We start from the raw sequence: 15462 nt of genomic DNA on the forward strand, positions 1-15462 counted from the left end.
AAGGAAGGCTAATCCAGCCGGTAACTACATAGAACGAGATTTCATACTTGCGACTTTCAAGTCGAAAGCCGAGCGCTCTGACCAAAAGATCATGCCAGCCATACCAGGAACATAGTTGTCGTTTATTTTATTTTCAATATGAGGATCGAACATTCATTTGCTATAATTGAGATGCTATTCCAAATTCAGTCATTATGACATTAAGTTCCTGTGATTTGAAACTCTTGTTGGAATATTAATTTATGTTTTATTATTATTTGAATGTTGTATTAATTTGTCAAATAATGAATTGTAGGAAACGAGAAAGTTGTTGTAGGAATGAAATTAATATAGGATTTGTCTGTAGCAGTGGTTTAATGTGTGATATCCGTATTCGAGTATCATACAGGTCCGGCATGGACAGATGGTTAAAGTTCGACTCATAATCTGCGGGTCGCGGATTCCAATCCCCGTCGCACCAAACATGCTCGCCCTTTCAGCTGGGGGGCGTTATAACGTCATGGTCAATCCCACTATTCGTTGGTAAAAGAGTAGCCCTAGAGTTGTCGGTGTGTGGTTATAACTTCTAGTCTTACACCGCTAAATTAGGGACTGCTAACGCAGATAGCCCTCGTGTAGCTTTGCGCGAAATCAAAAACAAGCAAAGAATTAAATACTATATTGAAAACGTCATTATTTATACTTATCACACGATTTAAAATTTGATTATTTTTTTAGTGATGTGACGAAACTAAAATCCGTTTTTTGTTCTTTTACAATGATATCCGAGGATTGAGTTTATTATTTTAAAACACTAAAAAGCTGTTTGTAGTGAACACTAGACATACGTAAGAGTCAAAATACACAATTATCAATATATATACTTTGACGTTTTTGATATCAGTGAAAGTTGAAATGAAAGGACACATTAATAGCTTATTTCGTTTAAACAGTTTAACATTTTTATTTCTGGAAACCAGAAACGTTGAGGATCATGATATATCTTGGCATCACTGTTTGTGTATCAATTTATTGTTTAATTGTTTTTTATGTTCTTCACGTTATTGACTTAAAAAATAAGATTTTGAATGCAATTCTACCTTAAAAGCTGTATGTGATTATCACTGCACAAAAATTTTTTTGAAAAGTTTTGATTCCTGAAAAGTTTTTTGCTGATTGTGACAAGTACCCTGGTGGGTATGCACAAATATAGTTTTGGTTTTGCTTCATCACGTAGGAACTCTGAAAAATAGGCAGTTAACTGTTTACCGGCAATAACGTACTTAATTGCGTTTATGTTTTTAATACGCTATCAAGTTCAACATAATTAAAAGCATTTTGCTCCTGATTTTCGTTGCTATTCAATGTCCGGTGCATCACGTTGCAGTGTCCAATAGTAATCAGCAAACACTGATGGATTCCAGTTGCCCTGATATCGTTTTTCCATTGTAGCAATGTCCTGGTGAAACCTTTCACCGTGTTCGTCACTGACAGCACAGAGATTTGCGGGGAAGAAGTCCAAGTGTGAGTGGAGGAAATGAATCTTGAGTTACATGTTGCTCTTCATTGTTTTGTATGCTTTGAGACGTTTGTCTACCAGCTGAATGTAATGTGTGGCTCTGTAATTGCCAAGAAAATTTTCAACAATTTATTTGAAGGCTTTTCAGGCAATCTTTTTCGGCCCAACTAACAGATCTTCGAACCACTTGTCATTCATAATATGTCTAATTTGAGAGCCAACAAAAATGCCCTCTTTGATATTGGCCTCAGTTATTCCTGGGAACATCTGTCTTAAACAAAAACCTTCGCCTTCTTTGTTCATTGTTTTCACGAAATTCTTCATAAGTCCCAATTTTATGTAAAGAGGAAGCAACAAAATATTTGCCGAGTTGACAAGCGGTTCATGCGCTAAATTTTTCTGTCCTGGAACTAACTTTTTCCGGAGTGGCCAGCTGTGTCTAGAATAATGTGACTCTTTGGCACGACTGTCCCATTCACAGATGAAGCAACAGTACTTTGTATAGCCGAGCTGCAGTCCCAGTGACAGAGCAACGACTTTCAGATCTCCACAGATATTCCAGTTGTATTTGCTATACTGGATGTGCTTCAGCAACATTTCAATGTTCTCGTAGGTGCAGCAAAGCCAACAGGTATTGAAGGGTGAACGTTGTCACTGTGTAACAGAACATATTTGAAGCTTAACATTGATAAATCAATAAAGAGACGCCACTTTTGCGGGTCATGGTCACAACCCAAAGCAGAGAACAATTCTTCGATGTCAACACAGAAATAGAGAATGCCAACTTGTGTAAATAATTTGGTTATATCATCTTGGCGTTTTCGAAAAACAGAAAATTTCGTACTTGGTGAAAGCAAACACCATTCCTGCAGCCTCGAACCCAGCAATTCGGCTTTTGCCTATGACAGACCCAAATCACTGACCAGATTGTTTAATTCTGACTGTGTTGTGAGATATGGATCTCCTGAGGAGCACGGTTCAAAATCCGGATCAATGTCACTGCCAGTTTCCTGCATTGCAGTTCCTTCATCTGGTTCATTCCTTTAATGATTTCGGAATTGGAAGACTGTTGTCATGTGGCACGGGTCTCATTGCTGAAGGCAGATTAGGGTATTCAATTGACTTCTTGTTTTTGGCAGAGAAACCAAATACATTAGTCAAACAGAAGTAACAGTTCGTTGCATGGTCTTTCTGTTTTTGCCATATCACTGGGACAGCAAACGGCATTGTCTTTCTAATGCCTCTGAGCCAAATTCTCAGACAGACAGTACATGTCGCAAAACGAATGTGAGGCACCCATTCTTGGTCTTGATCAGCAATTTTACCGCTGAAATACATATGATATGCTTTCTTCACAAAAGCAGTCATTGAGCGTTTCTGATGAAGAAGCGTTTACTTGTCACGAATATGGAAGAATGTTTCGCGGCTGTTACGACATTGACGAGACATATTGACCGAGACCAATCGTCCTGTAAAACGTCTATAACATTTAACTTACTTGTTACAGTGTTACTTAGACAATGCTATATTCTGAAATAATACGTACACACTATAAGGTCTATATTAATCCAATGAGCAGCATCTGTGTATGCAAGCCACTTTTATAGCCTGCTGAGACAGTGTCAAGCTGGCTCCGGCCTGCCCAGGCATACCCGGGCTGCATACTTCCATCCTGGTCTGATTTCATGCATGAAAATGCTCAGACTGCACAAAACATTGTTCATAGGTCTCTTACAGAAACGAAAAATTTGGACACAAATATAAGAAAAAAAAACATGACAAAATTGAAGATTTCGATGAAACAATACGTGGTGGACTAATTTAGATGTTATTTTCGTGATCAGCAGCCAAAAATCTATAAGGAACACCCAACAGTGTTGAAGAAGCAAAAACTTTGTTGTGCAGAGCTATGAGCATTAGAGCCAAACAACTGTATAGAAATAAATATATTATCCTTTAAATAACTGTTTCAAAACTTCGTATTTCACAAAATACAACCAAGTGATGGTACTTAAATTAGGCTTAAATTCACACGTTCGATCAACAATTTAAATAATAATTTATAACAGAGTTTATAATTCAATAAATTGTTCACTAAATAACAAAGATTTACCAAATAACAGTTTACAAAATTAACTACAAAACAAATGTAGTGAAAAAAGTTAATGTTATTTAAAATGGACCAATCTAATTCTACTGTGTAACGTTATAAACAGAATCAAAGATTAATTGCTTTTGGCTTATGTTTCTTTTCATGTGCAAAGTCAGTGATATAAAAAAGTATAAGAAACTGAAATCTCGCTGTTAAACTAGCTTTAATATACTTATTTTTTCATAACCATAATTTTAAGCTCAAACAAAACATATTAAAAATAAACAAGAAACGCTGCATATTTTATATAAAATACGCTGTTATTATGGTTATAATATAAAAAATGAAGCGTATTGTGTTTAATTTTAATTTGCTTTGTTTTGGCTTAAAATTGTGGTTATAATATAATTAGTCAGTTGCTGTTTTGAATTAATACAAAGCTAGCCAATGGGTTATCTGTGCTCTACCCGCTACGGGTATCGAAATCCGGTTTATAGTGTTGTAAGTCCACAGACATACTGCTGAGCCACTAGGGAGCGGTATGATTAGTCAGAGGTTGGGATTTGCTATTTCTATCGCAGTCCTTCCTCATGATTTTATTTATTTATTTAACTTGATTTAAATGTATTTATTTAATTTCACTAATATATGTATTTATACATATATTTTAATATAGATCTACTTATATATATGTAACCATATTAAATATACACACATATACGTTTGTGGGGAGGAGTAGCTAGCTACAAAACACAATTTTGAATAAATAAAAAAGCACGGCATGCCCAGGTGGTTAAGGCACTCAACTCGTAATCTGAGCGTCGCGGGTTCGAATCCCCGCCGCACCAAACATGCTCGTTCTTTCAGCCGTAGAGGCGTTATAAAATGGCAATCAATGTCATTTGATTGAAAGAGTAGCCCAAGAGTTGGCGGTGTGTGGTGATGATTAGCTGCCTTCACTCTAGTTTTACACTGCTAAATTAGGGACGGTTAGCGCAGATATCCATCGTGTAGCTTTGCGAGAAATTCAAAGACTAATTGAAATACAGTATATATGCGGGAAGTGTTGTAAAATAAGTAGGAACATCACGTATCTACGAATTGAAGATTAGGTAATCGTCAGTAAGCAAAATAAATCACACTTTTTTTCGAAGGTGATGAAAATGATAACTATTTACACGTCTAGTCACTTTAATAGCTTGACCTAATAGATTCAACAACATTTGATGAACAAAACGCTCTAATTCAATTGGTCAGTTACCACACTATTAGCTAATGAGTTTACAAGATATCCTATGGCGACATGTTATGTAGCTTGGAGAACTTATTATGTAAGGTAAAGATAACGACAGATTTAAGTGTCTATGATTATGGTTCATTATTTTTTATTTGAATATAAATAAAAATAATTTGGAAACGTTATTGAAATTATGTGTTTTGTTAATTCGTAGGTGGTACCTGATAGATTTGAATAAATCTTATGTTCTCATCGAGCCAGGCTGGAATCCTTTAAAAATTTATTTGTTTTTAGAGTTACATGATTTTCAGTAAATACCGTCCGAGTTTTGAAGAGTAAACCTGAAACATGGAATGGAAAGCTTCCAAGTTTAAAGCGCTTAGTTTTATTATTTTGGAAGTGTAATAGTTTCATTTTGTCGCTTATTACACAGGCCTTTAAACCTCATAACAGATTTTTTCCATAATCACGTAGATTTTTAAAAATTGGGGAAAAAAATCGTACTTGGAACAAATTTATAACAGATTCACCACAAATATAACAAAATATATTTGGATATTTTATACAACTTCTTTTTGTCATATCGGTAAATAAATAATTTTGAAAAGAAAAAATAATGTGAAAGTGCACGTATAACGAAATACTGTCCAAAAATGGGACGTTATGTGGTCTGTTAACCATATATATATATATATAGCGGCGTGTTTTAACTGTGTTCTGAAATCATCGATAAGACCCTCACGTCGAGATTGTTGTCAGCATTTTAACCATAACAAAAAGCGATCCAATTTCAATGAAAATGACTCACTTGTGTAAAAGTGTATACGATATATAACATTTTGTAAACAAATCTGTACGTGATGGAGAAAATTGGATATCGTTCTCGGATTCAGTGTACAGGAATCACTGTAGAACGAGCAAAAACTTCTAGGCAATAAAACCATCTCAGGACTGTGTAATCTAACAAAGTAAAGAATAGCTTAAAATTTTATTCATTTAAGATTTGACGAATTGTCTACTGTGTAAATTTTAACATAATCTCTTTACATAATATTTCTTTGGAATAGTTTTGCAGCTTACATTTAACATGCTATTTAGAGATGTGAGAATATTGTGAGAGATTGTTAAATATGTAGTTAATTTTCCCATATAATAATCTCACTTCATGTTTTGCGTAAGATCAAACAGACATGAAATTTAAAGCTCTAGAGCAGTTCTTACAGAGTCCTAGTTTTGAAAGTTTTTAATTGTGAAAATTAAATGCTCTGATTGGAATATTGTTCTATTGAAATTAAATAATTAATTTATAAATGGGAACTGATAATACTTTTATAGCATTTAAATTACAGAATTTTATTAAATAATTTTCGTTACATAAGTGTCATCCTGGTATAAAATTTATTGAAAAAGGAAAAAATATTGTTCATAACTTTGTTTATTGGATACCAAGATTATTAATAAAGGATAAATATCTTTTTTAAATATCTGTTATGAATCTAAACTTAAGAATACAATCTTTGCACAGTTACTCAAGGATTATTTGCGCTAGTTTTCCCTAATTTACAACGATAAACTAGAGGAAGACAATTAGTCAACATCACCAATTGCCAACTCTTTAACTATTCTTTTACCAGCAAATGGTGGGATCAATCGTCACATTGTAATATTTCCATGGCTACAAGGGAGAGCATTTTCAGTATTTTTAGGAGACTAAAACATAGATTAAGACAACTGCAATCGAATTGTTTCTTGTTGGCCTTACCTTTTCTGCTAAATTACTTTTTGAAATTTCATTAATTTTATTAATCTTTTTTGAATTTAGTAGGATTTAATTTTTATAAACATCAATAAACGACATTGGCACCCTGTTTTTATTAGGACTCTGCTCTAAGAACCCTCACGGTTTGTTAATTGTTTATTGTGTGTGTTGAAAACTAGCTTTTCCCTGTTTTCGGTTTTAATAGGTTTTAACAGATGATAATCAGTGATGACGAGAAACCCACTTGTTGAGAAATTTATATGCAAAAACGGCTCTTCTATGTAAAAGTGTTTTCTCAGCCCAAACGAGCCGTTTTTGCATATAAATTTTAACAGATGATGTTTCTAGATTATTTCTAATATCAAATGATACTATTGTTACAATTTTTGGTAGATGTTAGTCTTTCTAGTTTTACCAGTATTTCGCAGGCATCATTTAACTCTTATTACCCAACTCAAATGTATGTTTGTGTGAATGCTTCTAGTCCTTTTTTTCTTATATAAACGGACTGGTTAATTGTAGAGACTCATGTGAATAGCCATGAATTTGTTCTTTTGCACTTTGAAGAAAATATTTCTGTAAATGAAATCCATCACATGCTATTAAAACTTTGAAAACTTTCATTCCATTAGTGCAATTGTAGATGTCAGCAGTTTCACTTGTAGTGGAATTGCTATAGTTTTAAAGGAACAATTATGTAAAGATGCCTTTAAACAATACTCAACTGGGAGACTGGAAAGAAAGGTCTTCTTTCAGTCACACACCGAAGTCGTACATTTATCTCTGGCACTAATATCTCAGAGTAAAGATTTGCGTATAATTAAGATCGTGTTAATGGACAGTTGGAGTGTTAATATTATATATAAAGATACAATTTTCTTTCCTTCAGCGTTAGAAGTGTCAAACTTTTGTGCTTATTGCTTTTCAACGTAGGGCTCACGGAGATGCTATACTGGTGAAGAGCAGCACCCTCATGTGAATTGTACAACTGATTCCCTGCAGTTTCCAATCTTTTCATGCATACGATAGACATGGCATTGTGAATTGTAGCTTATTTTTATGGTGTTAAAAAGTTGTGTTCAGGCTTCAAAAACTCTTCATGCATTAAAGATATTTATATCAGGGTGCTCGTATGTCTACTATGCACTACAAACTACTGATGATAGTATCAGTTAACAGTTTGTAATTAAATGTTCTGGCATTAGTTCATTATTCGAAATATATCTTCTCTACACAGAACTCCCATTCATTATTTTAATTTGTGAAACCTGGTTTTTCTTTCACATTTATTGTTATGCAGTTTACTCGATTCACTGACCGTCCAGAAAGCACAGTGATTTGTGCTGCCTCATCTGGAGCATCTCTCTCCCTTTGTTTTAATTTCGCTGCAAACATTATTTGTTGGTAACTATCGGCATGTTTTATGTGACTTCATATCATATTTTTAAACTATTAAATTGAACAATCTTATTTCTTACACTTTTAATATTAGACATTACTTTCTGATGTATAAATATTTAAGTAACTACCATCAAATTTGAGGCCAATGTCACATTGCTGTTATAGATGAGACCTATTTTCGAAGATCTATTAATTTGTTGAAGTTTGAGCAAATCGAGTTGAAAACTATTTGCGCTGGATGTACATAATTTTAAAGTAATATATTAGAGAAAAGATTGCTAGTCGACATCACTAACTGTTAATTTATAGACTACTGTTTACAAACGAATTATAATGCCCCATAGCTAAAAGGGCGAGCATGCTCAATATTTCAAGTTGCGAGTTGAGCACCATAACCACTAAGCCAGGCTCTTTCATGAGAAGAGTAGATTAATTATCCTTAATTAAGGCTTGTCCACAAATTTTTTCCTTCAAACTATATTTTTTTCATTAGACCAGATCAACCCATATTTCCTAATCACATGAGTAGCATATGTGAATAAAGACCTTTTTTGTAACAAAATTGTTCCTTATATCCCAACTGTTTCTTTCATCTAAATTTTATTGTTTCTACTTTTCAGTTTTCGGAAATTAATTCTCTATTATTGGCAGGGCGGCTTCTTTTGGTGTGTTTCTATTCATGTTGCCCAGTTACTGGCTTATTCTTATTTCCTCAAGTTTACTTCATTGCAAATAAACAAACAAACAAAATATTGCGTTCCCGCTGTGGCTATTTTCATTTGACGTGATGCTCAGCTAGAAAGATCTGAGTAATTGTCAGCTCTTGTACACATACTCTAATGAACTCTCTCATATATCATCTCACTATCCAAATTTCTTGTTATTCTTTGTTGCTAAGATTCTGGAACATAAATCAGAGACTATCTTCACTGGACCTTTGAATACATTTTATACGTCTCTCTTAATCAAAGTGGCTTCACCTTTGAAGAAAGAACCAGTTACTGCCTTATAGTTGTTATGAATCTGTTTCATCGCCTTTGCAAATAAGAAATGTACCGTGGCTATATTTTTAGATATTTAGTTTGCTTATTATGCTATGAGAGAGATGGGTTGTTTCAAAAGTTCCATTTCTTGGTCACAGGAGGAGAGAGGTTCCATTTTACAACTGATACAGTTTTCTTCTAAGGTGGCACTTTTAAAATATACAATAACTATTTGCCCACCTATCAGCAAATTAATGTGATATTGCAAGGATTAAGCATTTGCTACATTCTCTTGAGCATTATCTAATGAAATCTCCTCAGATCCTGAGCTTAGAATAGTTCTTATAATATTTATGCAGATAATGTTACTCTTCGACAGCATGTGGTAATTCTGTTCAGAATTAGTCTCAGGTTTGCCATTTTGTTCTTTCCAGTGTGTTTGAGTATCACTATTTGAGGATTATACAAGATGAGTTCTTAACAAGTTTTGCATTTTCTGCAAAAGTCAACAATTAAATTGCGAATATGGCATCACTGTTTTTCTTTTAAGAGATATAATAGAATCTCTTTAACAAACTTTCACCTGTATCCATTTCAAGTTATACTATGAGTGTGTGCTATAGTGCACTGCCTCCCCTATTCTTGTATGCTAGCTTACCTTATTCCAATTCCAGCATTGCTTGTCTGTCTGAGTGGCATAAGTGCACCCCTGTCTTTGTAAATTGCAACTACTTAACACCCCTCTCAAGCTTCACTTAGATTTTTATCATGTTTTTATACTTTTTTACTCGTTTATTATGGGACTCTCTTTATTTTCTTTAACCATAGCAAGCTCGCTTTAAGTATTGTTGTTTGGAGCCAGGGACTTTCCTTGTGCAATTAACTTCTGTGTCAATCGATCCTATACGAATAATCAAGCCTGCCATTTTTTCTTACTTTTTTATGTTTTTGGTCAGACTTTGACTAAACTATCTCGCAATACTAATTTTTTCCCAGTTTTTGAAGTGTATTTCTACATTTATATGGATAATGTTTATAATCCTAATTCTGGATTATTGATATAAAAAAGGAAGTTCACATGTCTCTACCTACGTAATAAAAGTAACACGTTTGCTTTGGGTTCAAAACTTTCACATTCTTGTCACGGGAGTTTCAAGTAATCGTAATGATGTTTCTAGATTTACCTATAATATTTAAAGGCTATTTCTTAAGTAGAAACATTATTTTAATTACCCATGGCGCCATTGATTTGATCCGGGTGTAAGGTATTCATGACATCATATATGCATCTTGAGAATGGAGAAAAATAAAGTTCTCTATAAAAGGAAAATCGTGACCTCTGTTGCAAGTTTACATATACATAAGATAAAAATTTCGCGAAGTTGAGATTTACACATCACGTAATAAAATATCTTTCCAATATCATATAAGCAAGAGTTCCATTATAGTATGATGTCAGATATCTAGGTTACTCTATTGGTATTTTATAAGTTTAACCTGGTTGATCATATTTATTTTTTCTATCTAATTACCTGCTGAAAACTACTTCAAATGATTATTTACTATCTTCTAAACTTATCCTATCTGATTCTGTCATTAGTCTTCAAGTGTTAACATATTTGATCTGCTTTGGAATGTCACTATCTGCTTTTTGAATCCAGTCAGCGTGGCTGTAACGTTAGAGCACTATGATATGTTTGTTTATGAATTCGCTGGTGTGCTTGTAAAAGGGTAATGGACTTACCTTTATTAAAATCTCTTTCTGGAAAAAAATACTTGGCATCATTCATACTCGTCACAATCTGGGCACTCGTGATATGAATTCCGCTTTTTTATAATTATTATGAAAACATTCTTTCTTGTAGAGGTTTTGGTAACAATGCAAAGAAGATTAGCTAAGTTCTTATTGAAACTACAGTTAGTAACCTATAGACTCGCAATTCACTATAATTTTCAAAACGTAAGTCTTATTAAATTTACTTGAAATTGGAAGTTTTCCTTTCTTCTTATACTGCATTTGTCGATTTTTCTGATATATGTTTTATTCACTCTCTTTTACTCTTTTATTGTATGCATAACTTCTTCTCACCTGCTCGTACTTAGTTTTGTGGATAACACACCCTGAATTGCTGGGGCTCAAACTCTGTAAAATTGATTTTTCCCTTTCTCAGAATATTTATATACTCGTAAATTTATGCTCATATCATCAAAGTTAAAGTGCTTAAATTATCTAAAATTACCCGGAATCTTGAAATAATATTTGTTACACCTATTATTTCTACCACGAAAGAAGAAATAAAGAAAGCATTTGCATTCCTAGGGTAAGCTGATTTTTAACTATTGCTGTTGCTCTGTGTGGTTAATCTCATAGACGTTTCAGAATGATCAACAGTATTAATAATGGGTCAAATGTTAAGAGTTGATGACGCTCTGCACGTAAAACATCTAAGGCCAAGTTCGAATGTGAACCAGTTTTCAAAACTGACATTATATTTTCAGTTAATTCTAATTACATTTTAATATATGTTTTACTACTCTACTTTCTAGTTTCAACATGTTTACTAACGTTGTTGTCTAAATTAAAAATTGTAGCTTTCCTATAAAATTCTTCTATTAAGATATTTAAAAAAGTCCAGCAATTAAAAACCAAAAGCCTTAAAGCCATAAAATGTGGTACTCCTTTATTTAACAATTAGCTTTAAAACAACAGAAAAGTGTAGCTCAATAAATAGTGTTCAAATTTAAAGCAATCCGAATCTCCTCTACTTTTTTCTATTGTCCTAGTCTTATTGATCGTATTTTCTTGCAACCAATGGATTATACAAGAGATCTTTGCTATTCTTGTTAATTTTAATATGTGATAACCTTATTTATAAAACCAACGAGCTGCGTTATTTTTATGTAAGATTATTTTACTTTTGTCGGCATGCAAGTTTCAAGAGTTATGCTGCTAAAAATAACTATTAAGAGTTCATTTCACTTAGGAACAATTTATTTATTTATTTATTCCTACATGATATTTCCATAGCCAAACCAAAGTTTGTACTGAACTCCTATAAGGAGCTTACTTTGTCTAACAAGTGCTACTTTAATACCCTCTATTGAGTGTACACGTTTGTTGACTAGTAATACTTGAAACATTAACTCTTTTTACTATTATACCTATTATATTACAATAAAATACATTAGGTCTCTCAAAGAATGAATACAATTCTGAAATACCGTTGCGTTATTTAGAAAATAATTCATTATAATTAACACATCATACTTATAATCCTGAGTTGATGTGAAAATTATTAGTTAACTTTCTGGAGAACAAAAAATATTAAGAAGGATAAAATATACTTTTTATGAATTTATATTTTGGTGAATAAGCATTCCAAGGATTTATCTCTTCAGATGAATATTACATCAAATAATCTTCAATAACTGGAACAGTGGTTGATTTCCAATTTGTGTTTGTTCTTTGATTAGAAGAAATAATAAATTCCTATATTGAAGCATCTGTTATTCTGGTTGTTAATGTTTTCACAATACATTCTATCGAAACAACACTGAGATCAAAGTACTTTTTTTTTACTCAGAAACGCTATACGACTAGGTAAGGTGTCATTCTGATATCATAAACTTTACTAGCTCTTATAGTTGTCACACGTAGAAAAGCTGAATTTTGCAGCTCGACACAGTTAGAACCTTTGCTGTTTCAGAACTTTTAATGTTGTTGCTTTTCTTAATCGATTAGCTGTTGATTATGTTTGATTGTCATATTTAACATCACGTATGGAGACAATATATTAGTTTGTGTTATTTTCACGGTAGGTCGAATAAAGGTTTAATAATATTGAATGTTATAGCGTGAGCATAACGTTCGGTTCCAATAGTTCGTCCTTGATTAGTATTCTGGACTAAATTATTCAGTGATGTTGATGTGAAGTTTTAATCACTTAAATTGATGGGATCATACAGTTGTCGAACCTTCAAAGTTTGATTTGGAAAAAACAACAATAAATCAGCATGTAGCAGCTTAACTGGTAGACGCGTGCTACTAAATATTCACAAACCAAGTAAAATTTGTAAAACCGGTATAGTTATATTGTTTGACTTGAATACATTACTCAATTAATGCTAGTGAGCTATAGGGTAAAAATGCAGTTGTATTTTCACAACTTAAATCAAAGGGAATACGTTGTTCAACTAACATCAACGATGTTTGTGAGAGAAAAAATAACTATCTCTCGGCCGGCAAAGTCAGTTTGATTCAATTTTTCAATATGATTTTTTCTTTAAGTAAAACCAGTAATTTTGTTGAAAAACGATTATAAATCTCCACTAATAAAATCACTATTATTTCTCAACTGATATGACGCCAACTAGACGTAAAAGAAAGTTACTATTAACATTCACCATTTAAATAAGCACAATTAAAATGTTTGTAGTTGAATACAATATTCAAGTCTCACCAATTAGGTTAATGAAGAGAAATAAATATCCACCTGTGCAACCAGCATAGTTATATTGTTGACACTTAAATACACAATGTAACATGCGTGATTGGTGAGAAGTTATTGTTAGTCCTTTGTCTTCAAGATACTTCTGATGAGGATATTATCAAATTTGTCTTAAAGAAATCAATTGGAAGTTATCGTCTTGGGTTCATAGGTTAATTCCTTAGAAGGACGTTTTATTATTATTATTCTCTATTGAATATCAGGGGCTGCTTTCGAGCAAATTGGTCCATCGTTGAGGATTCGTCAGTTGATGCATTTGAAAATCATTCCACTCACTGTACACATTCCTAAATACCTGGGACTATTTTCAAGCAGACTGTTCTCGGTTTCAAATAAGATCCTGAAAAAAATATTGTGGATATTTCTTGAATAACATTTGAAAAAAATGAAGAAGTTATTGTTGTTATTTCTGGAAATAGCGTATAAGGTAGTATTAAATTAATGAAGCTATCTGAACTTAAGATATAGAATTTGAAAAAAATGGATATAATAACATCCTTATATTTTGTGAACAAAAGAATTACAATTTTATATTCATCTTTCAAAGTGTATTGCTACCACTGCATCAATTCCAAAATCTTTAAAATGAAATAATTCCACATCAAATGGTTGTGTTAATCAACAAACTGCAATGACAATCGGTTCATAAAGAATCTCGATAAAGTATTGTAATTACTATTGAAATTTTTCGAAGCTACTATAATATAAAGAATATTTGTATTTCTTTTTTACGCATTTTTGTTATATTAATATTAAAAGATGCAATTTGCTAAAGGACCTATTAAAATTTTCTTTAAGGAAACATTTAAAACAAATTCAAAATATACATTCTATCTTTAAAAAATCAATGGCAAAGATATTTACAACCGTGTTATATTTATTTAGTGAGAAGTTATTTGGAACGTTCTTTTTAAGTAGCACTTAGGAACTGAGTTATTTTGAATAAATATACTTACGTAAAGAAGCGGAACTAAATTAATTATCTTGAGAATGTTTTCTGTTTGCTGAAAAAGAGACTTTTATTTAAATAATATATATTTATAATTAATTACCAAAACGTAAAATAAAATTTGTGGTTTCTTTTTTTTTAGAATTAAGCACAAAGCTACACAATTGGCTATTTCTACTCCAAACAATGGGTATCGAAACCCGGTTTTTAGCGTGGCAAATTTGTAGATATACTGCTGCGCCACTGTGGGACAAAATGTATGGCAGAAAAATTCAAAAAATTAAATAACTGGCATTTTTATACAAATACTTGTAGAAACTATCTTCTAATTAGATATTCTCTTACATCGATAGAATATTATTTCATTAGTAACTAAACAGTTTAAATGTAAATACAGAAATCCTTACTGCCAATAAAACTAAAGAAAAAACGTACAATTTTTTCTGATATAGTTTAGTAAAAGGAAAATAAATTTCCTCAAAAATACAACTTATTTCTCTAGTGTTATGGCTAATACAGCGTCCATACAAATTACAATTGCAAAGTGTAAAATAAGCATAAAAATATAATAAATTAATAACTGCTTAATTTAATAATGGAAATATAGAAATAAAACCTGTATGTGAGCAGTCAATATTAAAACACTGTAAATAAAACATGGACACTATATAAATAAGAACCTTTAAAATTTAAGGGTTTAAGTAAAGAACAAATATATACATATATTTATTAACTGGATTTTAGTTGGTCATATGTGAATTTCAGATGTATGTTGATACAAATTGTGCTCGTGGGAAATAAAGACTTTTTCTTTCTATCTCAAATATTCATGCTACGTAAAATACCTAGAAAATAGGTAGACTTTACATCATTTGAATTTATTTAATGTAAAATAAATAATTTTGGTAAATTAAGAGAAAAGCTAATGTTTCAAATGTTTGTAATTATAATTGTTTTAACGTAAAACTAACTTTATTTCATAATTTTAAACAAACTGAGTTTCAAAACAAATTTTGATTTACTACTTGAAATTTG

General features: G+C 32.1%; 1 protein-coding gene across 1 annotated transcript in view; it reads right to left on the reverse strand.

Moving 5' to 3' along the window:
• Positions 1–11984: 11984 nt before the first annotated feature.
• LOC143255643 (octopamine receptor beta-2R-like) overlaps positions 11985–15462 on the reverse strand; it is a 60892-nt gene continuing 57414 nt past the window's right edge. The window contains exon 2 of the mRNA XM_076511627.1: positions 11985–13818. The gene's annotated coding sequence lies outside the window, so the exon portion shown is untranslated. The remainder of the gene's footprint in view (positions 13819–15462) is intronic.

This window comes from Tachypleus tridentatus, chromosome 7 (genome assembly GCF_004210375.1).
Source record: "Tachypleus tridentatus isolate NWPU-2018 chromosome 7, ASM421037v1, whole genome shotgun sequence".
In the NCBI taxonomy this organism is placed as follows: Eukaryota; Metazoa; Arthropoda; class Merostomata; order Xiphosura; family Limulidae; genus Tachypleus; species Tachypleus tridentatus.